We start from the raw sequence: 26,066 nt of genomic DNA, 5'->3' as shown, positions 1-26,066 counted from the left end.
AGACAAAATCAGTTCACTGACTTTACTTTTTCACACATATTCCAGCTGTCTTGCACCAACTACTCTACTGAAACGGTTCTTACCAAAGTCATCTCTGATCTTCAGAATGCTAAATTAGACACACATTTTTATTTATCTTGTCCCATTTAATATGATCTCACCTCTTCCCTATGACATTCCATTATCCTTCATGTTTTTTTTACTTCCTTGGCTTCTATCATACTACCCTACACTAGGCTTCTTAAATGATCTTTCTTTTTGGGATTCTTTCCCTCTATCTATCTTTTAATTTTCACATTTCCCCTGATTATATTACCTTAATCTTTTTCTCTCCTCACTTACCACACCCTGACCAGAGCTATGACACTCATTCTCCCAATGTGAGTTACAACTCACTTGCCGAAAACCCCTGAATTAGTTAAGATGCTTTTGGTTACAAATAACAGAAATAGAAACATGCATAAGGCATGAAACTCAAAATTGTTAGCTCACATATCTAAAACATTAAAGATAAAGTTAACTAAATGCTTGGTTGGATCCAGTAGTGCAAAGATATCAGCAGAATGGTTTCTTTTGTTACCTTTTTAACTTCTGTATCATCTTCATCTGCAAAGTTCACCTATACAGAGACAAAGACACCATGAGTTACTCTGGACTTACTTATTCTTACAGCTAATAATCCCGCTGACAAAAAACACATGTCCACCTCTCTTCCAGCATCCTTATCAGTATCTATGTTTGTTTTCTGATTGGCCTGACTTGGATCAAGTGCCCTCCGCTGTCAGAGGGTGAGGCATGGCCCCTTTAATGGTCAAACCAGAATCAGTAACTCAGGAAAGCGGGGTTTCACAAAAGAAAGTAAAGAGTAGATTTAAAACAAGACAAAACATAAAAACCTCAGTTACAACTCTCAAATGTAGAATGTTTTTCTATGCCCCTATCCTAGGATATAGAGAAATGTATTGTCTTCATTTCAAAATTACATCCCCAAAACTTGAATTAGGATTTCTTCTAGTCACACCCTAAACATATTTATGTTCTTAAGTGTTGGTAATGCTACCACTACTTAAAATATCATCTAATGCAGAAAAAGAGAAGGTATCTTAAACTTCTGCCTGTGAATTCTATCTGCTAAATAAATACCAATGAAATATATCACATTTGTTTTTTCCTCTCAAATTTATTATTACTGCATTATTGCAGATATGTGTTATCTTTAAACTGAAGAATATCCTAGCTGGACTTATCTCTCGCGAATCTACTTGCCATATTGCTACTTCTTTGTCATTCTAATACTTAAATATTATCATTTTACTTACCTGCTTTGAGCTAAATCATCCCCAGAATGAGTTATTCTCTAAACTCCTTCCCTGTCACTTCACACTCTAAGACAAAACTTAAGCCAAACTAATCTAGAGTTTTCCAAATATGTCATTCTATTCTTGCTTGAGTGCCTTTGAACACAGAATTCCTTTGTCCTAGAATAACCTTCCTCTCTTATCTTTTTAAATGTATTTATCTCACAAGATCTATTTTAGGTACCTCCAAGTTGAGTTAAAAACTTCCCCTTTTCAACCATGAACCTTGTATGCAATTTTATTATTCGATTTATCAAAATATATTTCTTTATATATTAACCTCCCTCTCAAGAATGAACTCCTGAGGGAGGAATATGTTTTATTGGACTTGTTAAGAATTTATCTAATTCTATCCAATGACAGTTGCCATCTGGAATATTCTGTGAAAACAAATTTATACTAAATAAATGCATGCAGGCATAAGTGAATGAATGAATACAATAGTAAACTTTGATAATCTAAACTTGTGAAGACCCTGACTACCACCCAAAAGGTAAAGAAGAATTTCATTTTTAGAAAACATTTAAAGCAAGAGCTTTACTTTCTGACATTAATAATTTCAATAATATTCGTGTTTTATGATCTATATGAATGTTTCAAACACATCCACATTGAAAGCATTATTTGCTTTTGCACAATAGGCCAAAAGAAGTATCAGTACCATCAGTACTACAGTGTTTATCAGAGGGAGAAGCTGAGGAGCGGAGTGGTTATGTGCTCATCCCAGGTTCATGAGGAGTGTTGGCAGTAGCACTAGATCTGAAAAAAAAAAAATCATGTTTCCCTAGTCATTTAAAAGCATAAATTAGAACTATTCTCCAGAATCAATGAAGAAGGCCAGAGCATCCTATTTTAATCAATTATAAAAGTTCTCCTTCTCCAATCAAAGAAAGGTATTAGTGAAATGAATGAGAGTAATTAAATCTAATTTAGTCATGCAAATGAGTTTAATTAAAAGAAATCTACCCTTTAATAACTTCAGGGGAAAATGCAGTTCCTTATGGAGTTTGAAATTTAGTTAAGCTCACAAGACACAATAGCTGAACTGATGAGACCACACTGTTATAATCTGCTTGTGTAAATATTGACACATGTAGCATTTAGTTTGTCTCACAGTGATAATACTTGCTCTAGGCTTCTGATGAAATCTGGCATTTATAATTATTAAAAGATGCTTGTTAAAAATGTTCTTATCCATCATGTTAATTCTATGAATGAGATTGCTAATACATTGACCTCCAAAATAAAATATTGCCTAAACCAGATTTTAAGAAAATGAATTTAAATCCAACACTAATGGAGCCCCTACTCTACAGAAAACATTGAGCCACAATTATAGCAGGAAAACCAGGGGAGAAACAACAGGAAGGTCCCTGTCCTCAGGGTGCTTACCATCTAATAATGACTGCACTGTCTTCTGTCTGTAACAATTATAGACAGAATTCTTCAGAATGAAAGTACAAGATTTTGATGCCATAGGGAAAAAACGTAATTCCATGGGATAACAGAAAACATAACACTTATTTAGAATGAGTGGGAAGAAATAGGAAACTCTTCTTCAATGAAAGCAAATGTGGCCTGGCTTTAGAGATAAAGGAGGTTTTGACTACAAAAAAATACAGAGATGAGGAGAGAAAGGGAGTCATAAAAGTCAAAACATTATAGGCAAGATATTATCCAAAAGAAGGAAAAGTCCATCCTTTAATGCACTATTAGCTTGGTGAGCTACAGGAGAAAAAGTTTAGAAAACAGCTCCGCAGCTAGTCAGTGATCAGACTTGGGGATTTTTAAATGCCATGCTTGGTGTCAGGACCCTTATCTGTAGACATTATAAGGGGGGAAAGGTTTTTGAATAAACGAGTGGCATCACTCCTTGTCATTTGGAACGAAGAGTCTGATCAAGGATGAAGAAGAATTTATAACGGAGAAAGAATGGAGATCAACAGACGGGTAGTTGAGGATGCTGTGGTGCAAAGGCAATGAGAATGCAAAAGGAGAAGCAGAATCCCAAGCCTTTAGCAATCAGTGAGCTTTAATACGGGTATTAGGATGGATAGTGATGCTCTCAATTAAATTAGAGAGCACAGAAAGATAGGGAAGAGATACTCAATGAAGCCAATCTCAAACACAACTCTGCATCTCAAACACAACTTCCTGCCTCTCTCAACCCTCTCACTCTATTCTACTTTTTCTTTTTCTTCGTACTTAGATCATATTATATACTTTCTTAGGTATATTGTATCTTATTTGTTAAATGTAAGCTTCAAAATGGCAGAGATTTTTTGTTCTATTGTTCACTAATGTATCTTGAAAGTCTAGCATATTGTAGACGTATCTTAAATGTCTAGCACAGAATAGAATCTAATACATAGTAGATGCTTGAAAAGTATTTACTAAAAAAAAGTAAAAAGATTTGTAATATTGAAATCAAGTTATCAGTTAAAAAAATAAAATACATGGCTTGCAAAACCCTGAGTTATTATATCCCTGTTTACTTCTGCTTTTTCTTCTGTTACTGTTCTTCAATGGTGTTCCATGCTCCAATTATACAGAATTCCCTTTAGCACCCTGAAGGGGGGCTCTCTTCTGTTGTTGAATTACGTTCAAGGCCAATCACAATGTCTCTCTTTTTTTTTTTTTTTTTTTTTTTTTTTTGAGACGGAGTTTCGCTTTTGTTACCCAGGCTGGAGTGCAATGGCGTGATCTCAGCTCACCACAACCTCCGCCTCCTGGGTTCAGGCAATTATCCTGCCTCAGCCTCCGGAGTAGCTCCAGGCCTTTAAACTCAGTCCTCCCTCTTCCAGGAATGCGCAAACTATCTCTACCTCCCTTATCTCTGCCTGATTATCTCATCTTCCTTCTTGAGGAATCAGTCCTTTCTCTAAGGAGCTTCTCCGTGGGAGAATGAGGTGGAAGAATTTCTTGAGCCAGGGAGGTTGAGGCTGCAGTGAGGTATGGTTGTCCCACTGCACTTCAGCCTGCTGGGGAGACAGAGTGAGACCCTATCTCAAAACAACAACAACAACAACAACAACCACAACAAAAACAAAAAGCAAACAAACAAAAAAAATCTTTTGAGTCCAAATCTGATGTGGATGTCTCTGATTTGTCCTTACACGATATCCCATTTCTCTGTCAGAGGAAATTTTTACACTATATGATCATCAATTGCCTAGTTTTTGTTTACTTCCCCATCTGATTGTGTATTTATGAAGGAACACATGAAAATCTTTCACCAATGTTTCCCTAGCCGGTAGCACAGGACCTGGCATACATGAGCACTTAATACATTTGTATGCAAATAATAAACATGGTGGAAAAAAACAGAACAAATAATAAGCATGGTGGCTCAGTTTTCAAAAGTAAACTTCAAAAATTCTAACACAGGAAAGGAATGCTTAGCATACTAATATAGATATATTCTGAATTAGAAGAGAAGAAAATTAAAATTCATTTATGATTGTACTATTGTTCACTTAAGAAAAATGAGAGGCTATTAATGACAAGGATGAAAAAGTTTGGGTTTGAGAGTCAATGGAAAGTAGGTACGACTTGGGATAATTATCTAAGAAAATCAGGTAGAGAGAGGGAGCAAGAAGTGAACAAAAAATATCATTCCCAATGAGTATCAAAAAGCTCAGAAAAGGGCACATTTGCAATAAAATTGTCCTTTAAATGATAAGATAATATAAAATTTAAGATATTAAATATAATAATATAAAATTTAAAATAGTAAGTAGTTGATAAAATAAGAATAAACGTTAACAATCTATTACATCCTTAGAAAAAAACACAAGAGGCCGGGTGCGGTGGCTCATGCCTGTAATCCCAGCACTTAGGAAGGACGAGGCAGGTGGATCAGGAGGTCAAGAGATCGAGACCATCCTGGTCAACATGGTGAAACCCCGTCTCTACTAAAAATACAAAAAATTAGCTGGGCATGGTGGCACGTGCCTGTAATCCCAGCTACTCAGGAGGCTGAGGTAGGAGAATTGCCTGAACCCAGGAGGCGGAGGTTGCGGTGAGCCGAGATCACGCCATTGCACTCCAGCCTGGGTAACAAAAGCGAAACTCCGTCTCAAACACACACACACACACACACACACACACACACACACACACACACGATATTTTGTAATGCAGAATCAGAGATCTGAAGGCTAAGAAGGGTGCTTATGTAGAGTTACTACTTATATCTGTGCTGGTTATATTAATACCTTGCACTGAAGAACCCAGCCTAGGTGGTGAGTGGGAGCTACAAAGCAGCTCAGTCTGCTTGCCAAGCCGAACACCTGATATGAGACTGTATCCACTAGGAAGAAGGGGCACATTTTTCTTGACACACCATGACTTTGACTGCCTGCCCAGCCTTGCAACCACATGACTGCCTCCTTCCAGAGAGGAAGTCTTTTTCTTCTTCTCCCAGAGGCACAATACGAACTAGCCTCATCCCTTTATCGAATCAAGGAAATAGGAGAATTAGTTCAAATTTAACATCTAAATACTAACATTTGGAATTTTAGATTCACATTGCAAATGCTTTAATACATTTGCCATCAAATCAGTTTTAGGAAAATCTAATAAATGTGGGATGGTACTAATATCGACTAATCCAGGACTTCTTTAATGGAGTGATGTTGGCACAAGCTACTTCAAATTTATTTTTGAAAGAGCTGAAAAGTGAATAAATGATTCCATGTGACAAATGAGAGACAAACTGAGGGATATTCTATTTTTTGGTTCGAGCTGTATGGCAACTATTTTCTCTGTATTCCCCTTGCATATGGCTATTTTCCATTAGTTCAGTATCCCTATGGCTTTACTGATGAGGATTTAGTGAGATAAATGGAATTGGGTATACTTCTACCCTGGATTCCCAGTCATTCTGAGCAAATTTGAATGGGTTTCAGTGTCCTCATTTTTTAAAATGAGGAGAATAATGAAAGTCTGCCATGAGAAATCAAGGAAAAATCACAAATCACAAGAAAATAAATTAGAATAACTGATGATCTCATCTGGAAAGAAGGATTTTTATTCTACCTGTAATTGTAGTCATAAGCGTCCTGGAAGCTCCTATTCATAATATTTAAGGAGTGATTTATTTAAATTTTAAAATTATAACTTTCTTTACATGTTGCAATTATGGGACTCAAAGAGAAAAGTTCTTCAAGTCTGTGTCTTTTTCTTCTAGAAGAGCTAGGACGCAATCTTGCCATAATAAATTATATCCACAAACACATGACCAATGGCTTGTAATGAATAGGATTTCTTGCATGCAATTCAAGTTTGCACATTTTAGTATTCATTCTTCAAGAAAATGGAAAAGTGAAGATAAATGTTCTAAAGGAATGGTAATTTAAAGTGACCCCAAATTATTAATACCTCTTCTAAGTTGGGAAGCCTGTTTTCTGTCCTGAGTACTTTGCATGATAACATTTTTCTATTTTGTCTTTTTATTTTTTTAATTTTGAGACGTTTCTTCTCAAAAAATCTTCCAAGTTAGTTTTCAATTCTACCATGCTTAATTGCTTGTTGCAATTTCCTGTGAGAAACGACTATTGAAAGAAGATTCTTTTTGTGTGCAGAGTTGTAACTACCAGCTAAGCAGAAACTGTAATGCCTGAGCATCCAATAGTCTAAGATGATTATGAGCAAATCTAGGAGTCTAGAAAGTTCAGTATTTACCAATAAATTTAATAGACATGATAAGGAAGCTAATGCAAACTATTAATATTGATAATGTAGGAAAGAAGTTCTAGAAAGGGTTTTTTTTTTTGGAAAAAAAGAGGAAAGGTGGCTGAATAGGAAGGTACATGTTTAATGTTGTTGAGTTATTGTTTTATTATAAAATTATTTCTATCTCTCATCGGTGCCGACTTGACTGAGAGTAGAACATTATAAGGAAAAGGATAATTTCTGGAGTTAGTGTACTGAGTTTGAATTTTGGCTGTGTAAACTTTAACAAGATATTTACGTTTCTAAGCTTTTGTTTAGTATGAAAAAAATGTAGGTGATGTGCTTGTATGTCTATATTACAAAATGATTGTGATTACTTGTATCATAGTTTGGCCAATAAAACAGAAGTCATCACATATTTTCTGGGTGATAAGTGTTTGATGTCAAAATAGAGACTTTCATGGTTGCTGACCCTCAAACCCTCACTACAAGTCCAAGAAAATGCCTCCAATGTCAGGGAGGCAATCATTGAAGATCTCAAACTAAAGCAACAAAAAGTCTGGTTCTCATAAACTTCTAAAGGAAGTTGCTGCAATTCTCCAGAATCTTTGAGAATATTTTATCAATTTTTCTGTCTGTAGAAGCAAAGTAGATGGCTGTCAAGGATTCATCAGGAAGTCTATGAGTCTGGGTAGAACTGCCTTTGGAGACTAAGAGCTCCTTCACTTACACCTTCCTAGTTTCCTATAATTTGCAAACTCTAACCAGGAATCTTACAGAAAGGAGGATTCTGGGAAACAAGTTTCCCAGCTTTACTTCTGCCATTCAGGGAAGGCCTTGGAAGGAAGTAATAGTGATACCAAGTGAACCTTAGACATACGTTAGACATTTTAAAGTAGGGATCGCCAGCACCCAGGCCGCAGAGCAGTACCAGTCCATGGCCTGTTAAAAACCAGGCGGCACAGCAGGAGGTGAGTGGAGGGAGAGTAAATAAAGCTTCATCTGTATTTACAGCCGCCTCCCATCTCTGGTATTACTACCTGAGCTCCGCCTTCTGTCAGATCAGCAGAGGCATTAGATTCTTGTAGGAGGGCAAACCCTACTGTAAACCTCACATGTGAGGGAAATAGGTTGCATGCTCCTTATGATAATCTAATGCCTAATCATCAGTCATAATCTGCCATCATCCACAGATGGGACCATTTAGTTGCAGGAAACAAACTCAGGACTCCCCATTCTATATTATGGTGAGTTATATAATTATTTCATTGTGTATTACAATGTAATAATAATAGAAATAAAGTGCACTACAAATGTAATGTGCTTGAATCATTCCAAAACCATCCCCCACTACCTGGTCCTGGAAAAATTGTTTTCCACAAAACCAGTCCCTGGTGCCAAAAAGGTTGGGGACTGCTGTTCTAAAGCATTTAGAATAATGCTTAGTGAAAAATGAGCACTTGGTAAATATGACATAATACTCTATTATATTTTGTTAACCGTGGATTGAATTTGCATGATAAATCTAAGTCTGTAATGTGTTCATTTATACTCTTCTTAAATTATATCTCTCTTTGGTATCTCTGTCTCTTTTTCCCTCTTTCTCTCTTTTTCCTAAAATTGATTTTAAAAACCCCCACAATTTACCATGAATGAATGAATGAAAGCTGGTAAATTACCTATCAGGCCAGGAAAAGCACATCACTACAAGGTTTGATATGGGGACGATGAGTGGAGCCATTTAGCTCCTGAGTCCAGTAAGACCATGTTGGATAAAGTCTGGGCTAGGATGAACATCACTGCCATGTAATTACCAAGGCCCCAGCAATCATGATGGAAGTCTCCTCTGACATTTCAGAAGTAAACTATTCTCCCAGCTCCTCACCATAGTCTTAACCATAAGTAAATAACTTTTGCTCCTAATTTCAGAGGGCTGGAGTAGGGGTCAATAAAGAGAACACAAGTAAAGAATACAGATATTTTTTCTTAATTGTAGATTCTTTTATAATTTATATGTAATTTAGTGATTATAAAATTAAAAATGGTGTTACTGGTTTCTCTTTTTGAATTGAGTTATGTTGTTCTTGTTGTTCACTGCAACCTCCATCTCTCATGCTAAAGTGATTCTCACGCCTCAGCCTCCCAGTAGATGTGATTACAGGTCTGGGACACAGCACCTGGCTAAAGTTTTTTTATATTTTAGTAGAGACAGGGCTTCACTATATTAGCCAGACTGGTCTCAAATTCCTGAACTCAAGTTGTCTGCCAGCCTTGGACTCCCAAAATGCTAGGATTATAAGTGTGAGCCACCATGCCTGGCTAAATGAGAATTTTATAATGCACGTTTTCTCTCTTGTTAAGTCTATTAACTGAATTTTAGTTGCCTTCTGTTTTAAGAATGTTTTAAGTTGGTAAATTACCTACCATTCTCTATGATAGCTGAGCTGACAATATTGAGATTTTTCACATACTTTACTTTTGTAGTTTGAGAAATAATTTTACCCATTCTAAGAATTTTATCCAGTAGTAGACGAAATAAATATGAGACTTCCTTGTAGATGAAAAATCACTGACTTCATTCCAGTAAATTTCAATTTTCAATCAACTTGCTGTTTTCCCATTTGCATTGCTGCAGTACCTGTGTAGCAAAGATTACTAATAATCACCAATATCCATTTCCCTTTTCTTCTTCCTGGTTAAACAGCTAAACCACATTTCTGTTCCCTTGCAGTTAAATTTGGAATATGTAATCCAGTTTTAGTTGATGAATGTGGTAGAAATGGTGAATATTGCCTCCAGATTTGCCACATAAAAATCACTCCCATATAATCTGTCATCTTTTTCTTCTTCTAATAGTTATTCTAGAGATGTGTTGATAAAGCTCTGATTTGTGCAGGTGACCCAAGTCTGGAGGTAAATGTGTTTTTAGGCAACTTCCACATGGAAAGAGGTACTCATCAAGTTTATTTGAACAGTCTTGTGATTCACAGCTTGTCTTTTGAGAAGAGTGGAGGAAATCATGTCATTTATCATGGATAGTTCCAATATGGCTCACACTATCAATCTCTCTGACAATCTCCTCAACAACTCAAAGACCAATCTGTGGCTGGAAACTGTCCAGGTGACAAGCATCAGGATGCTGTGGGCCAGGCCTGCTACAACACCTGCTCTAAAGTCAGATGTACCATCTGCAGTTAATGTAACCCAACTTATGAAGAGGAATCCAACAGTGTAACAATGCTACAGTATGCATGTAGGAAGGGACTTGGTGACATCCCAGTGAGTTCATCTCTCTATTTGAACTGAGCAATTTTATGATTATAGGAACAACTATTTTCTTCTTTCATAACATGAATAAAAAATCCTGATCAACTTCTGGTGGTGTAAAATGTTCACATTCTTAGTAAATAAGAAGTTTACAGCTGAAAATAAATGCCTTATGAATTTGTTGTCTTAGCTAGACATAGGCTTCGAGAATTTAAAATACTTTTCTTTAATGTTCACTATTGGATAAACAAATAAGAATGGATTTTTAGTTTTAAATGATTCAGTAGCCTTATTTATGCTATTTTCTTCCTGTTATAAAAAGTCTCTTTTGCTTCTGCTTTTAGTTTTTATTCTAAAAGCACTAACTTTCTTCTTAAATAAGTTCGCCTTTGTCATCAGAATACTTGGTTAGGAAATCACCACTTACCTCAATCTGAGCCAATCACAGTGTCCTAAGCCCTTACAGTGGTCCATCCGAGATAGCCATCCACATGACTCAAGTGGAGCCAACTGAAGTCCTTCTCCAGATTTTTCAAATTTCACCTCCAAATCTCCAAAGAAAGATCTTTTTCTGGTTGATGAATCCATGAGGTTTTAAGTTCAGGAGTTGTCAGCTGTCCTAGTTTCCGCCATCTTGAGGAATCAAGGCCAGCAATAGAGTTAGTCCTGTGAAGAGAAATAGAGTTTTGTCAATATTTGAATTCCTAATTTTTGTTTTACTTGAGGTAGGCTTCCCACCTCCTTTCCTACAGTATGAGTATATAAACTATATATTTGGCTATGTGAGCCAATATATTCTTTTGTTGCTCAAATTTAAGATTCATTAATTTCATGAAAGCAATAGTCTTAGTGAAACCATTGAGGGTTTTAAAATATTAACTTTGTTGCAGAATGATTTAAATACAATAAAATGCATACACTTTGTTTATTTTCAATGAATGTAACCAGTTTATATATTGATATAACTCTTACCAAAATTGAAAATAGAAGATATCTAACATCCCAAAATTCCTTGCTCCCCTATCCAGTAAATCAGCTCCCAACTTTCAGCCACTGGCAACCACTGCTCTCTATCACTAAAAATTAGATTTATCTTTTTTAGAGCTTCATAAATAAACAAGTACTCTTTTGTGTTTGGTCTCTTGCTCACAGCATTATGTTTTTGGGACTCATCTCTGCTGCTCTCTGTATATTGTTAGTTCATTTCTTTTTATTGCTGAGTAATATTCCATTGTATTATATACCATAATTTGTTTATCCATTTACTTGTTGATGAACATTGGATTCTTTCCATTTATTAGCTTTTCTGAGTCAAACTGCTATGAAATTTTTATTTTCCTCATTAAACTTTTTTAATGGGTCTCAAAATTCTGTGACAAATTTTTGGTCAAGTTGTTTCCATTAAAAAGTACTGATTTCAAAAACTAATAACTTAAAACTGTCACACGCAAAAAAGAAAACCAAAGTGGTCCACAAAACATTCTCTTTTCCTCCTGAAGGTTTTATGATGCATTGTTATCATTAACCAGTCTTTTACTACTAAACTTAAATGGCCAATTGAAACAAACAGTTCTGAAACTGTTCTTCCTCCACCACTGATTAAGACTGAGGTGGCAGGTATTAGAGATAATATTCATTTAGCCTTCTGAGCTTTCTGGGCAGACTTGGTGACCTTGCCAGCTCCAGCAGCCTTCTTGTCCACTGCTTCGATGACACCCACGGCAACTGTCTGTCTCATATCACGAACAGCAAAGCGACCCAGAGGTGGGTAGTCTGAAAAGCTCTCACACATGGGCTTGCCAGGAACCATATCAATGATGGCAGCATCACCAGACTTCAAGAACTTAGGGCCATCTTCCAGCTGTTTGCCAGAATGGAGATCAATGTTTTCCTTCAGCTCAGCAAACTTGCATGCGATGTGAGCCATGTGGCAATCCAGTACAGGGGCATAGCCAGCACTGATTTGGCCTGGATGGTTCAGGATAATCACCTGAGCAGTAAAGCCAGCTGCTTCCATTGGTGGGTCGTTCTTGCTGTCACCAGCAACGTTGCCACGACAAACATCCTTGACAGACACATTCTTGACACTGAAGCCCACATTATCCCCAGGAAGAGCTTCACTCAAAGCTTCATGGTGCATTTCAACAGATTTCACTTCAGTTGTAACGTTGACTGGAGCAAAGATGACCACCGTACCAGGTTTAAGAACACCAGTCTCCACTCGACCAACAGGAACAGTACCAATACCACCAATTTTATAGACATCATGGAGAGGCAGGAGCAAGGGCTTGTCAGTTGGACTAGTTGGTAGTAGGATGCTGTCCAGAGCCTCAAGCAGTGTAGTCCCGCTGGCATTGCCATTCTTATGGGTGACTTTCCAACCCTTGAACCAAGGCATGTTAGCAGTTGGCTCCAGCATGTTGTCACCATTCCAACCAGAAATTGGCACAAATGCTGCTGTGTTGGGGTTGTAGCCAATTTTCTTAATGTAAATGCTGACTTCCTTAACGATTTCCTCATATCTCTTCTGGCTGTAGGGAGGTTCAGTGGAATCCATTTTGTTAACACCAACAATTAGTTGTTTCACACCTAGTGTGTAAGCCAGGAGGGCATGTTCTCGGGTCTACCCATTCTTGGAGATACCAGCTTCGAATTCACCAACACCAGCAGCGACAATCAGGACAGCACAGTCAGCCTGAGATGTCCCTGTAATCATGTTTTTGATGAAGTCTCTGTGTCCTGGGAAATCAATGATAGTACTTAGTACTTGCTGGTCTCGAATTTCCACAAGGAGATATCAATGGTGATACTACGTTCACGCTCGGCTTTCAGTTTATCCAAGACCCAGGCATACTTGAAGGAGCCCTTTCCCATCTCAGCAGCCTCCTTTTCAAATTTTTCAGTGGTTCTTTTGTTGATGCCACTGAATTTGTAGATTAGATGGCTAGTAGTGGTGGACTTGCCTGAATCTACGTGTCCAATGACGACAATGTTGATATGAGTCTTTTCTTTCCCATTTTGGCTTTTAGGGGTAGTTTTCATGACACCTATCTTCTGGTGGCAAACCCGTTGCGAAAAAAATAGCAAAAATTTGTTTTTAAGTCTTTTCGGGAAATATCTAGGAAGGAAATTGCTTGGTCATACATAAAGTGTTAACTTTCAATAAACCGCTAACCTATTTTCAAAGCAGCTGCACCATTTTACATTTTCAGTAGCAATGTATAAGAATTTTTTTCCTCATAATTGCAAGCACTTGGTATTGACAGTCTTTTAACCTTTAGCCATTCTAAGATGTATTTTATTGTGGTTTTAATATTCATATCCTAATGACTAATGATGTTCAGCCTCTTTTTATGTGCTTTTTGGGCGCTTTCCCTTCTTTTGTAATGTGTTTGTTTAAATGTTTTGCCTATTTTATTAAGATGGGGGTCTTGCTCTGTTTTCCAGGCTAGAGCACAGTGGCACAATTACAGCTCACTGTAGCCTCAAATTCCTGGGTTCAAGTGATCCTCCTGTCCCAGCCTCCCAAGAAGCTAGGACTACAGCCATGAATCACCATGCCTAGTTAGTTTTTTATTTTTTCTTATGGAGACAAGCTCTCGCTACATTGCCTAGGGAGTCTCAAACTCCTGGCCTCAGGTGATCCTACCACCTTGGCCCCCAAAGTGTTGAGATTACAGGAAAGAGTCACCATGACCACCTCTTACCCATTTTATAGGGCTGCTTTTCTTTTAAGAGTATTTTTCTTTTTTTAATCTGTTCTAGATATAAGTCTTCTGCCAAATATGCATATGTATTTGACAGAAGCATATATATAGATTGCAAATATATTGTCTTATTCTTTGACTTGTATATATATACGTATATATATGTGTGTATATATATATATGTATATATATATTTTATTGCACTTTAGCTTCTGGGGTACATGTGCAGAACATGCAGGATTGTTGCATAGGTACATACATGGCAATGTAGCTTGCTGCCTCCATCCCTGTCACCTATATTTGGCATTTCTTCCCATGTTATCCCTCCCCGACTCCCTACCTTTTGCTGTTCCTCCCCTGGTCCCCCCCTAACAGACCCCAGTGTGTCATGCTCCCCTTCCTATGCTCATGTATTCTCATTGTTCAATATCCACCAGAGTGAGAACATGTGGTGTTTGATTTTCTGTTCTTGGGTTTGCTGAGAATGATGGTTTCCAGATTCATCCATGTCTCTACAAGGGACATGAACTCATCGTTTTTTATGGCTGCATAGTATTCCATGGTGTATATGTGTGACATTTTCCCTGTCCAGTCTCTCATCTATGGGCATTTTGGTTAATTCCAGGTCTTTGCTATTATAAACAGTGCTGCAATAAACATACGTGTGCATGTGTCTTTATAATAGCATGATTTATAATCCTTTGAATATATACCTGGTAATGGAATTGCTGGATCAAATGGAATTTCTATTTCTTGGTCCGTGTTCTTAATTACGTCTTTCAAAGAGCAGACATTTTTAATCTTAATATGACCATTGAGTTATTTGTTAATAGGCTTTATTTCTTAAAACAGTTTTAAGTTCATACAAAACTGAGAAGACAGTATAGAGAGTTCCCATATACAATACTCTCTGTCCTCACACATGCACAGCCTCCCAACTACTGACATTCCACACTAGAGTGGTGCATTTGTGATGACCAATGAACCTGCTTTGACACATAATTGCCACCCAAAGTTTATAGTTTATATTGGGGTTCACTGTTCTTATTGTACATCCTATGGGTTTGAAACAAAACTTACAATGACATGTATCCATCCTTAAAATATCATACAGAATAGTTTCACTGCCCTAAAAACCGCGTGGTGTACCTGTTCATCTTTCCCTCTGCCCCACCGCTGGCAACCACTGATATTTTCACTGTCTCCATAGCTTTGCCTTTTTCCAGAATGTCACACAGTTGAAATCATACAGTTGTATAGTCTTTTCAAATTGTCTTTTCTTCATGTACGAATATGTATTTAATTTTCTTCCATGTCTTTACGTGGAAATGTATGATAGCCCATTTCCTTTTAACACTGAATAATATTCCATTGTCTGAATGAATCACTGTTTACTTATCCATTCACTTATCGAGAAATACCTTAGTTGCTTTCAAATTTTGGCAATTAGAAATAAAGCTGCTACAAACATCCATGTGCAGGTTTTTTCGTGAACATAAGTCTTCAGCTCATTTGATTAGCTACTAAGGAGCATGATTGCTGGATCACAAAGTAAGCGATGGATTAGAGTTCTTGGTGCTTCACATCCTTGCTCACATTAGGTGCCATCAGTGTTTGCATTTCCTTTCCATCCTAATAGGTGTGTGGTAGCTCATTGTTTTAATCTGTGATTCCTAAATGATATGTGATATTGAGTATCCTTCCATATGCTTTGCCATCTGTACATCTTCTTCAACAAGTTGTCTGTTAGGATCTTTGGCCCATTTTTAATGGGGTTGGTTTCTTATTGTTGAGTTTTAAGTGTTCTTTTAGTATTTTGCATAGAAATACTATAGATTTTAGTGTGTTCACATTGTGTCCTCTCTCTAGACTTTACTAAAATCATTTATTATTCCTAAGAATTTTATTTGTTTGCTTTAAGGTTCTTTGGGATTGTCTACCTTTCCAATCTGTATGACTTTTTTCATTTCTTGTATTATTATATTTGATACGGCTTCCAATCTAATATGAATGGTAAGAGTGGTCATCCTTCCCTTATTTCTGATCTTAGGGGCAAAGGACTCAGTCTTTCACCATTGAGTATATACCATGTCTTCTTCAGATTGTTAAAATGGTGGACTACATTAACTAATTTTTGAATATTGAACTAGTAGTGCATAAAACTTCATTTGTTTATATTGTGTAATGCTTTTTCTATATTGCTGAATTTGATTTATTTGTTTTCAAACATGAAAAAAATATGCACTATCGTTGGCTGTACATGAAAAAAATATGCATTATCTGTGGTTTTCTTATCAGGGTAATGCTGACTTCATAAAATAGGTTAGCAGGTGTTTTTCCTTCTGTTTTCTAAAATGCATTATATAGTTTTGTTATTATTTATAATTTTTAAATTTTTATTTCTTTTCTACATGTTTTTTAGAGTTTACTTGTAAATGCTCTAGGTCAAAAGATATTTGGGGAAAGATATTAAGCAAATAGGTTTATTCAGGTTATCTATGTCATCTGGAAAGAGTGGCTCAAGTGATACTCCCATTTCAGCCTCCTGAGTAGCTGGGACTACAGGCATGCGTCACCACACCAAACTAACTTCTTAAAAAATTTTTTTGTAGACTCGGGGTTTTACTATGTCATCCAGGCTGGTCTCAAACTCCAGAGCTCAAGTGATCCACCTGCCTTGGCCTTCCAAAGTGCTGGGAAAGGCATGAGTCACTACGCCCAGCTGACACTTCTTTTCTCACAGTTTGTTCCATTTTCTTCTGGCTTCTGTGAATTTTTCTTGAATCTTGAAATACTGAGTAATTGTGGATTGTATTCTGGATATATTGCATATGATGTTGTGAGACTCTGAGTCTTGTTTGAATTATACAGAGAATGTTGATAATTTTCGTATTGGCAAGCTGATCTGAATTTGTCAGTTCACTGGTTCTGACACACTTTCTATAGGCTGTGGTTCTCTTGTCAGTTCAGTTTCAAAGCCTTTGCAGTACCATTCAGATACTAACTGTGAGATCAAATATGAACACAAAATGCCCCATTTGGATGTTTCCTTCTGTGTGCTCTGCCCCAGTGGCCAGTCTGGAATCTGGGCAGTGGACTATCTTCTATGAGTTTAATTTTCAAGGTTGTGGTATGCTTAAGTATATATTCATTCATGCACAGTAGAGAGTGAGCCCAGGCGTTCATAAGCACCTTTACGATTATTTTCCTAAACATTTCCCTCTCTGTGATTTCCATGGTGTGATCTCTGTGATCCAGTGCTTTCTGGGTAAAATCTACTGCCAGTTTAATAAAATTTCAAATTCTGGTCATCATTCCCATCTGCCTCATGTCATTTACTTTTCAGAGTTCTCATGTTCACATGTCCCATCCAAGTTTCATAGCTGTATTTGGTGGAAGAAATAGGATAGACTGTAGTTGCTCCACTTACCAGATAGTTATTGTTTTATTATATTGTTTTGTTTATTATATTTTTCAATTCACCAATAATTGATATATGTAAAAATAATTTGTATTTCTCAACAAACAAGAAAATAAAATAAGAACATACTTTCCATTAATATCATATTGGCTCACAGGGTATTTGTTGATTAATTTATTTGTTTGCTTACTTATTTATTATCTTTCTACATTAATTTTAGGCACCATGAAGGCTATGCCTATGCCTGTTTTTTTCACTTATCCTCAGAGACCCAGTGCTGAACCCAGTGCCTGATACATAGAAAGAGTTCAGTAAATGTTAGTTGGATTTGTAGATGTCTGTGAATGAAAATGTGTTTTATCATAAGAAAATGCTTACTGAATGTTGCTATTAAGTAATATTAAAAAGTGCTACCATTTGATTGAAAGAAAAAGTATAATGAACAAAAAAGAAACTGGAAAGACCTACACTAAAATGTTAGGAATGGTTGCCTTGGTGGAAGAGTTGATTGCATACATTTATTGTTCTTTATTTGGGCTTTTCTTTGTCTTCCCACTTATCAGTATTGTGTCAGTCTTTAAATTTAAAAATTGTATATAAGAGAATTTGGCAGTAATCAATCATTGGTATACACAGGATAGAATAGTAAAATAGGAGTTACTTCTCCTAAGTTCAGAGTATGAATCTACCTAGTACAATTTTTGAATACTTAAAAAACAAATGTATAATGAGTAGCATTTAAAGAATGCTAAAGATCTGAGATTACAAGTGAGTGAAATAAAAATTCTAGCAAAAGGACTATTGTGTCAAAATAAAAAACATCATTCTAATAAATCAATGATTTCTAAGTTACAAGTTGGCAGGAAAAGTTGGTTGTATGAGATCTAGTCATAGCCATGTGTGAGAAGCTACCTGAAAGTATAGAATCATCTTAGGGAGGGTTCTAATCTGCTGTTACCCTGACAGTGATCTCCTTGACCCTCATTCTTGGATAATTTTTCACCTTTCCTTTTGCTTGATTCTTGTTTTCTGTAAGTTCCCTCTTGGTGGTCCACTTTGGCTTCATAGCACACTCCTCCTTTCAAATTAAATGTGAACAGTAACACCCCATTTCTGATGTCCCCTTCTGTGAATACATTAATGTAATGCTAATTATCTCTTCTATACCCCCCTCCTCCTAGACACTGGGGCTGAAAAGCTAAGTACCTTTTTTTATTCTTCATGGAACCCACCTAATGAGAGGAAGCATATATTTTTTGTAAGTTTCTCCATTATAATAAATGTATAGCATCAAGTCCCTACAAGCAAAGTCAAACGCAGCCTGTGACTGGGAAATTATTCTGTGTAATTTTGGGCTTTGGAGGTAGGAGGTCCTTAGTTGTCTCAAACTGAAGCTGTGCGTTCTAACTCAAGCTTGTGTTAGGATTAAAACAGATATATTGCTTGTATCTGCTTCATAATTTTTCCTTTTTCCCACTGGTTCAAAGTTCAAATAGAGGACATCAGGCCCATTTGATCTTTAGCACTATCATAGCCTGGATGTTCTTTACTGATCCTAAACATTATTACTCTACCCTCTTCCTTCACACACATTATTTAGCCCTGCTCAACTCCATACTCTTTTAAATGGACATGTAACCTTCATTTTGATGAAATATTCCATAATTTATTTTTTTAGCTGATTAAAAGCAGCATCAAGTTGCTATCCAATAATGTAATAACAACTGTACCTCAGAGAAATAAACAAAAGCCTCTGCAGGTTGAATAACTCATGGGCAGACTGAGCAAAGGGCTTTATTAAGTGAATGTAGGGTTTTATATTAATGAGTCTAAATATTGAGTCTCTTGACACAATTACATAGTCATTCTGGAAATGGATAATCAAACAATGCATATTTGGGTGTGTTTTTATTAGAACAGATTATTTTTTATGAACAATAAGTTGATGTTTGTGTATTTTTATACATACTTATTAATAACTGCAGCATTAGATAGTATAATAGAAATGATTGTCCTTGATTCCAGCTCTTTGTGAAAGATATAGACATGGAATTAAGAATCTGACATGTACTTTTTCTCAAAGAGGAAAATAAAAAATATGCTTATTTGCCATTACATCAAGAGTACATCGCAAAGTACTAGAATATTAACAACATTTTTTTCCTGAAGCAATTTATTAAGAAATCTTGACACCATCCCATTTGTGGACAATTTAACAGGAATTGAGTGTGGTCTTTAAACGCATTACTTTTAGTTTCCTAAGTTGAAATATATTGCAGTAGAAGTACACTGTGTATAAATTAGTAAGCCTATGTGATTGCTGGTACTCAAAATGTTTAGACAGTTGCAGGTACATAGTAGCCCAGAGAGGTTTCTCTGGAGTCAGTGAGATCCTAGAGTTTACATGAAATCCTAGGACCTTATGAAATCCATACTCTTCTCTGAAACTATGAGCAAAAATCAAGTGAGTGTGTCTTCATGTATATTTTTCTGCAGAAAGAATATACAGTTTTCATCAGATTTTCACAAATGTTTATGATGTAAAATCTGGCACTTTAGGGCTCAAATAAATTGTATTTAATTGCCAGAAATAATCTGGCATTTCATAATTCATTCAGAAATAATTATTGAGTGGCTACTACATATCAGACACTGTTTTAGATACAGGAGAGCCCGCAGTAGACAAAACAGTATTTGTCTTTATGAAGTTTACAGGCAAGTAGAGGGAGATAAATATGAAATAAATTAGTAAAAGTATTATATATCTGAATATTTCAGATAGTTTTAAATGCCACAAACCGATTTAAAGAAAAACAAGAGCCTATAATCTCCTGCCTAAGAGACACACATAAGGACACCAAAGACCCAAAGTAAGGAGGTGGAGAAAGATCTGTCAAGAAAATGGAAAACCAGTCAGCAAGTGTAGATACTCTTATAGAAAACAAAACAAAATTCAAACCCACAACAATATAAAGAAAAAACAGGAGAATATTATATAAAGATAAAGTGTTCAATACAATAATAAGATTTAACTCTCTTAAATATATACACACCCAACACTTAACACTTGATGTTTAAACATCCAGATTCATAAACCGAATACTATTAGGCCTAAGAAAAGAAACTGATAAAAATACAATAATAGTTAAGGACTTCAACACCCCTCTGACAACACTAGATAGGTCAGAAAGCCAACAAAAAACTCTGGACATAAACTGGACTCTAGGCCAAATGGACCTCATACGTATGTATAGGACATTCTATGAAGGAACTAGTGAACATATATGTTTTTCATCTGCATATGGAACATTCTCCAAAATTGACCATCTGCTTGGCCATAAAGTAAATTTCAGTAAGTCCAAAAAAATCAAAATCGTATTAAATATCTTCTTAGACCACAGTAGGATAAAATTAGAAATCAGTACTAAGAGGAAATCTTAAAGTTACACAAATATATAAAATCTAAACAACTTGCTCTTGAATGACTTTTGGGTAAACAATGAAATCAAGGCAGAATTAAAAAATTTTCCAAAATGAGTGAAAATAGACACAGCATACCAAAATCTTTGGGATATAGCAAAAGGAGGCCTAAAAAAATTTATAGCATTAGATGCCTACATCAAAAAGATAGAAAGATCTCAATCAACAACTTAATGTCACAACTCAAAGAAAAACAAGAACAAATCAAACTGAAAGCTAGCAGAAGCAAAGAAATAACAAAGATCAGATTAGGACTAAATGAGACAGACTGACAAAATGATAATAAGGATGAACATAACAAAAAGCTATTTCTTTAAAAGGATAAACAAAATTGATAGACCACTAGCTAGTTCAACCAGGAAGAAAAGAGAAGATTCAAATAAGACAATCAGGAATGATAAAGACAACATTAAAATAGATAGCACAAAAATACAAAAGATTATTGGAGATTACTAGGACCATCTCTATACACACAAACTAGAAAACCTAGGGGAAGTGGATAGAGTCCTGCAACCATGTAAGATGGCAACCATACAAGCTTCTGAGATTGAACCAGGAAGAAAAAGAAATCCTGAACAGACCAATGATGTGTAACGAACATAATTCAGCAATAAAAAATCTTCCAACAAGTAAAATCTCCAGATCAGATGGATTCACAGACAAATTTTATCAGACATACAAAGAAAAGCTGATACTAATCTCATTGAAACTATCCCAAAAGATAAAGTAGGAAGAATTCCTCTCTAACTCGTTCTATGAAACCAAGATTACCCTGATAACAAAAAAGAGGAAGTTGTATTATTTCTGTTCATTGATAACATAATCTTATTATATCTAGAAAACCTAAAAGACTCTTCTAAGACTTGCAGGCTTGATAAACAACTTCAGTAAAGTTTCACGATACAAAAATCAATGTACAAAACTTAGTAGCAATTTTATACACTAGTAATAATTCAAGCTGAGAACTGAATCAAGAAGTCAATTCCTCCAACAGCTACAAAAATAAACAAAATACATACATACACATTTAACTGAGGAGATGAAGGGTCTCTGCGAGAGGAACTGCAAAACACTTATGAACAAAATCATAGATGATACATGTGAATGTAAAAACATCCCATGTTCGTGGATCTAAAAATATATAGTTGAAATGATCATACTGCCCAAAGCAGTCTACAGGTTTGATGCAATTTCTATTAATTTCATTCTAGCTGTTATTAAAACGTCATAAAACAACAGATACTGTTGTGGGTGCAGAAAAAAGGGTATTCTTATACAATTTTGGGGGAATGTAAGTTGGCAAAACATTTATGCAAAACAGTATGGAGATATCTCAAAAAACTAAAAGTAAATTACCATTCAACCAACAACCCCACCACCACTGGGTATATAACAAAAGGAAAAAAAATTGGTATGTAAAAATGACATCTGCATCTGTGTGTTTATCATAGCACTATTCACAACAGCAAAGTTATAGAATCAACCTAAGTGTACCTCAGTGGTTGAATGAATAAAGAAAATGTGGTATATAAACACCATGGAATAACATGCAGCTATGAGAAAGAATGAAATCATGCCCTTTGCAGTAACATGGATGGGGCTGGAGGCCATTATCCTAAGTGAACTAACTCCAAAACAGAAAATCAAATAAGTTGTTCATTCTAACTTATAAGTGGGAGATAAACACTAGATGCACATGGACATAATGATGGAAACAATAGACATGGCGGACTCCAAAAGCAGGCAGGGTGAGTGAGGCATGCAGGTTGAAAAATTGCCTATTGGATACAGCGTTCGCTACTGGGTGATGCGTACAATAGAAGTCCAAACCCCCCATTATACAAAATATCCATGTAACAAATCTGCACATATACTCCCTGAATGTAAAGTAAAATAAAAAATTTTAAAATAGAAAAAATGAACTACCTAAATAAATAAATGCCACAGTCTGAAGGTGATAAGATGGACTAGGTGTGTAATGGGTAGCGGAAGATTGTGAGGGAGATTGCTATTTTATAAAGGGAGATCAAGAAAACTCTAGTCATGTGACTTTTGAGCAAAGATCTGTAAGAAGTGAATTTTGTGGATATGTGATTGATTGCATATTGATCAAGATGGTCTTGACTTCCCTTCATCTTCACTTAACTTTAGACAGGTTTCTTTTCTGAGTATAGGCTCTTGGTCTCCCTTTTCTCTGAGCATTCACCCTGAAAAATTTGCAGTCTTAAATACCTTCTCTATTTCTTTGAAATGTAAATTTTCTACAACCCAGGAATGTCTCTCCTAAAGACCTGAAAACCTTTTCTTTGAAATGTAATATGCTAGAAACACAGGGCCCTTATCTCCTAGTCTCTGTGAAAGGGAAGTGGGCCAATAAATAACAATTAGCAAACACAGATGGTCTACTGGCATTGACCAACTTCCTGGCTAACTTTCTCCAGTACTTTCACGCTGTCTCACCCCTGAGCTTAAAATCTCTCCTACTTTTCTTTCAAAGCAAGAGTTGAGTTCAACCTCTCTCTCCTTTTGCAATAGTCTTGATCCTTATTGCAACAGTCTTGAGTAAAGTTTTTCTTTTTCTTTTTTTGAAGATGGAGTGTGGCTCTGCCACGCAGGCTGGAAGGCAGTGGTATGAACATGGCTCAGTATCCCCTCAACCTCCCTCCCATCACAGCCTTTCAAGTAGCTGGGACCACAGGTGAATGCCACCATGCCTGGCTAGTTTCTTTTTTTTTTTTTTTTTCTTTCTGAAGAGGTAGGGTCCCACTGTGTTGCCCAGGCTGGTCTTGAAATCCTGGGCTCAAGTGATCCTCCTACTTCAGCCTCCCAAAGTTCTGGGCTTACAGGTGGGAGCCACTGCACTGAGCCGAATGGTTTTCTCTGCCTGATGAATCATTCCAGAGCATTTTTTCCCTCACAGTTCAGAGTATGAGAGAAAGAGAAAAGTGAAAATGGCCCTAAGAAATTTGACCTGAGCAATTTAAAGTAAATAGTTATCACTGATTGAGAAAAGCAAAATAGTTTTGGAGGGAAGAAAACAAGTGAAGTCACCTTTGCAGCTGTTACTTTTTTTTATTGCATTTTAGGTTTTGGGGTACATGTGAAGAACATGCAAGATTGTTGCTTAGGTACACACCTGGCAGTGTGCAGCTGTTACATTTAAGTTATATATAGATATCTAAGAGGAGAGGTAAAGAGACTAGTTGAAAATAAGAATCTGGAGCTCAAGGAAAGGTACTGCATGGAAATAAGAATTTTTGCAAGTGTCAGTGTAGGCATAGTATTTACATCCTCAGGGTGAAACGAAAGTCAGTGGTTTTTGCCAAAAAGAGGAAAGGTCTGATGATAAAGCCCTGGAAAAATTCATTATGATAGGGTGATAGGAGACCAGAAAAGTAAAATAAGCAGGTACAGTAAATGAGATGAAAGGAGAACAAGGAGAATAGTGTCCTGTAAGCCAAATGAACAGGGTACTTCAAGAAGTGATCAACTGTGTGGAAGGCACAGAGAGGTTCAATAAAATAGAAAATATGAATACAGGACTTAATTTATCAAAATGGACCTTGCAGGGACTTTGACCAGAGCTTTTTGTTGGAGTGGTGAAGACAAAAGCCTAATCTTGGAGGGTTCCAGAGTGAAAAAAGGGGAGGAAATGGAGACAATGAGTGCACACAGTTATTTTGAAGCTTTTCTATAAAGGGAAGCAGAAATATGATATAGTACTTGAAGAGGAATATAAAGTTGAAAAGTATCCTCCCTCCCTTTCTCCCTCCCTCCCTCCCTCTCTCCCGCCCTCCCTTCCATCCTTCCTTCCTCTCTTTTTTCACTTTCTTTCTTTTCTTTCACTTTCTTTCTTTTTTATTTCTTTCACTTTCTTTCTTGATATAAGATATTACAGTATGCTTGTGTGCAGATGGGGGATTTAGTACAATGGGGGACTTGGTGTGATTAGAGAATAATTTATGTCTCCTGAAGGAGGAGTTTATCCTAAAGAAAGTCATGAGCCAGGCATAGTAGCTCATGACTGTAATCCCTGCATTTTGGGAGGCTGAGGCAGGAGGATCACCTGAGGTCGGGAGTTTCAGCAGCTTGGCCAACATGATGAAACCCCGTCTCTACCAAAAATACAAAAAAATTAGCTGGGCGTGGTGGTGCACACCTATAATCCCAGCTACTAGGGAGGCTGAGGTGGAAGAATGGCTGGAACCTGGGTGGCGGAGGTTACAGTGAGTCAAGATCACACCACTGCACTCCAACTGGAGCAACAAGAGTGAAACTCCACCTCAGAAGAAAAGTAGATAAATAAATAAAAGAAAGTCATAGACAGTTTATCTTTGCTGGGAAGCTACAAGGCCAAGAATATTAGCTGGATTTGGGTTGATTGGTAAACGTAATGTTGGAAATATGCAGAAATTAAGTTTCTCAGAAATGTAAGACACATAAGCCTCAACTGAGTTTGAGGGAATCAGAGGAACTACTAAAGGTTTAAGGAGATCAAAGAATGTATGAGGTAATCATCACACTTAGCTGTTGAGATGCAAGACCGAGTAGGTTAATCAGAACTGGAATTCTGCCAAGTGAGCACAATGAAGGGAGGAGGCAGGGCAGTTGAGGGTGCATATTATATACAAGAAAGGGATTTTAGTAGTGGGCCAGTAATATAAGAAGTAAAAACAAAAGGAGGGATGAGAAATAATAAAACTTTGCTAAGACAATTATTTCACCATAGATCCAATGGGAATAAAGGACTATATGAGCTAGAATGCGTGAAGGTAGGGATTGGAGTGGTAGGGGTGGTGATTAGAGAGCCGCATGCCTGGAACTGAGAGAATGGAAGGGTACAGTTTTTGGTAATGAGAAGATGTAAGTTGTGGCTATGGGGACATATTGCTGAGGTAGGGTAGGCAACAGGGCTATTGGAGGAGAGAAGGTCAAGAAGCCAATGAGACTTTGTATTTGAATACTCCCATATTCTTATTCGGAAGTCACCTTCTTAGTGATACTTTTTCTGACCACTCTTGAAATTTCAAATGCCAAGCATTCCATTCCCAAACATACACATTACACAGCTATGCTTCCTGGTTTATCTTTTTCTTCTTCTCAGACCTTACCATTCACTGAAATAGGACATATTTTTACTTTTTGGTTTTATTTATT

At 36.5% G+C, this 26,066-nt stretch overlaps 1 long non-coding RNA gene and 1 pseudogene across 1 annotated transcript in view; one reads left to right on the top strand and one right to left on the bottom strand.

The window, feature by feature from the left end:
* LOC144581873 (uncharacterized) overlaps positions 1-26,066 on the top strand; it is a 72,559-nt gene that overhangs the window by 31,675 nt on the left and 14,818 nt on the right. The gene's annotated exons all lie outside the window — the stretch shown is intronic.
* LOC100388061 (putative elongation factor 1-alpha-like 3 pseudogene) lies at positions 11,646-13,187 on the bottom strand (annotated as a pseudogene).

The sequence above is a fragment of the Callithrix jacchus genome, chromosome 3, assembly GCF_049354715.1.
Source record: "Callithrix jacchus isolate 240 chromosome 3, calJac240_pri, whole genome shotgun sequence".
In the NCBI taxonomy this organism is placed as follows: Eukaryota; Metazoa; Chordata; class Mammalia; order Primates; family Cebidae; genus Callithrix; species Callithrix jacchus.
The sequence above is the reverse complement of the archived record's forward strand: the minus strand, read 5'-3'. Positions and strand labels throughout refer to the sequence as shown.